This window comes from Cucumis melo, chromosome 7 (genome assembly GCF_025177605.1).
Source record: "Cucumis melo cultivar AY chromosome 7, USDA_Cmelo_AY_1.0, whole genome shotgun sequence".
Taxonomy (NCBI): Eukaryota; Viridiplantae; Streptophyta; class Magnoliopsida; order Cucurbitales; family Cucurbitaceae; genus Cucumis; species Cucumis melo.
Genome location: NC_066863.1, coordinates 18912089 through 18915055, shown reverse-complemented (window position 1 = coordinate 18915055; position 2967 = coordinate 18912089).

Below are 2967 nucleotides of genomic sequence, written 5' to 3'. Positions count from 1 at the left end.
CTAAGTAGTTCTTCTTAGAAAAATAAAACGATTTTGAAATACAGCTGACTTTAGAGTCAAAGAAAAGAATGAAAGAACTGTAAAATATGTAGTTAACATGTTTTTTAAATGACCGATAATTTACATAGTTTATATTGGAAAATTTGAATAAATATTGTAGTTTTGGAAAATAATTATTGATATATTGTAGTTTTAAAAATATTTAGAAGGATGTATAGTTTTAGTCTCTCTTAAATGTCTCAGACATTGTTAATATTTTTAAACAAATTTAAATTTTGTTATTGCTCTTCAATATTAAAATTAATTAATATGTATATTTCTAAATAATTAAATAATTAGATGAACCGTTTTAATAATGACACGTAATTAAAAAATTAAATGTAAATTAAAATAATTTTTAATAACCAAATTACATTTATTTGATTGATAAAAGAAAATCAATGTGTTCCACAACCCGGACGTCGTCGATTTCGAGTTGGTTGTCGATGTCGACTCTAAACTCTATGTTGTTCTCGGTCTTCTTGGTTCTCTGGTTCTTGTTGGGATTCTTGTTGATCTGATACATCTGCAGGTGCTTCATGATACAGATATTCGTTATGTTCCCCATAGCCACGTCCTTGTCCATGCATGTAAGAAGTTGATGGACCGACAACCATGTATGAAGATGATGGACCGATCCCTGCATCATAATATCCTATACCGACCTCAGAATCACAATATCCTGCTCCAAATGTTGGCATCATCGTCATCGGACTACCATAGCCAGTTTGGCTCTGTGTTTGTGTCGTAAGAAGCACTTCTTCCACATTATGATAAACTTCATCGAGTTCAGCTTCTTCCACTTGAACACGTCCCTTATGAACTAGTGGAGGTACATCGCGTAGATTGTACATATTATATATCTCCTCCTGTACCTCTCATTATTATTACATATATGAAGGACTTGTTGTGGATCATCTGCTACATCACGAAGTCTTGCGTTGTTCGATCTCTGTAAATTGTAAAAAAAATTAGAAATATTTAATTGAATAAATAATTTAAGTAATTATACAATATTTAAATCTATACCAGATGACCCATGGCTGCTCCTAGTCGAGTGATGTAGAGCCTCATAATATTATTATACAAATGGATGTATTCTTGAGTCACATCCATATCAAATTGCTGAATCGAAACTCCTATTTCCATAAATCTTCTATGAGATCGCCATCGCACTACTAAATGTGCAACCCTGTTGGACCAATCTATAACTCTCAAGTCAATGTTATGTAGAAGTGGCTCAGTATTCTCAGTATTGCATACTGATGGGATATTTTTTTTAACGCCGAACTGCTTAAGCACCCTATCGGGATGATGCCACTCACCAATATGGAAACATATGAGAGGACTGATGATCCGCCATATATCTTGACCGTTCTTACAAAAATTTGGCAAATTATCAATCACATCTTTGTAAGACTCTCAAATAATCTGAAACATCACACATTACATTAAAAATAAATAAATATATGTTTACTAATGAATAAAGAAATTAAAATTTTAGTATCGACATACCTGATCACGCTGAAGAAGGTCGAACATGTACCTATACTAACTAACTACATGAGTAGTCGATCTAGTTACACAAAATTGGTCTCTCCAACTATATTAATAAAGTAAATTTTAGATTTTGATTTAGGGGTCTTTTCAAGAATATAAAAGTATTTACACTGTATAGAACAATTCTGATCGTTTAATTAATTGGGTTACTCGATTGTTTAGATTTGACTACACGATCGTTTAGATTTGGCTACACGATCGTTTAGATTTGAGGTTCCAAATCTAAACGATTTTTTTTCAAAATTTGGTATACGATCGTTTAGATTTGGCTACACGATCGTTTAGATTTGGGGTTCCAAATCTAAACGATTTTTTTTTCAAAATTTAGTATATGATCGTTTAGATTTGGGGTTCCAAATTTAAACGATTTTTTTTCAAATTTTGGTATACGATCATTTAGATTTGGCTACACATTTAGATTTGGCTACACGATCGTTTACATTTGGTATACGATTGTTTAGATTTGGTTTTTTGTTACATTTGTGTAAGTTTTCCTTTGATTTAATTATATCACTCATTTAGTATTAAACTATTGTTTGATATAAATTAAAATAAAATAGCATACCGTAAACCAAGTACTCGTCCAAGTAGTAAATGATCATTTGCATGTGTAAGTTGTGGAGCTATTGTGGGAAATCGTTCTCAAGTCCATATTTAAAGAAGTATCAACGGACCAGCAATGTCACAAACATCTCGCTTCGATGCTTTGCATAGTTGTCTATCACCGATGAGGGAGATCTCGTTCTTCGTTGGAAAGAAAAAAGAAGAAGATAGTAGTGGTTAATTGATCGGAAGAAAGAAAAGAAAATATGCGGGAAAGAAGAAGATTGGAAAGAGATGAGAAAATATGTAGGGAAGAAGAAAATTGGAAGGAAATTTAAAGGAAGAAAAATGATCACAGGTTGTATTTTTGATGGGATGGCCGTGAAAGACCATTCACAAGCAGAAGAAGGTAGAGGCGCTAGGAAGAAGCAAGTGTGAGATTTGGATTATTTTTTTTTAACGTAGGTCTGGTCTTCAAAAGACCAGACCTATGTTTTTTTTTTTTTTTAATATGGAAAAAAATCGTTTATACTAAATTTTGAAAAAAAAAAATCGTTTAGATTTGGGGTAGCAAAATCTAAAAACCAAAATTTGAATTTTTTTTTTTTTTTTTTTAGATTTAGAACCCCAAATCGTCTTTCTTCTTTTCTTTTTTATGCAGACGGTGTATAAAGAATCTTGAAAAAATTGGTTAGACATTAGTAACCAAAATTAAAAGATCGTGTATAAAAATTATTGAAAAAAAATCGTTTATACCAAAATTTGGAAAAAAAAATCGTAAAAACGTATAGATTTGAGGTAGCCAAATCTAAACGATCGTGTAAG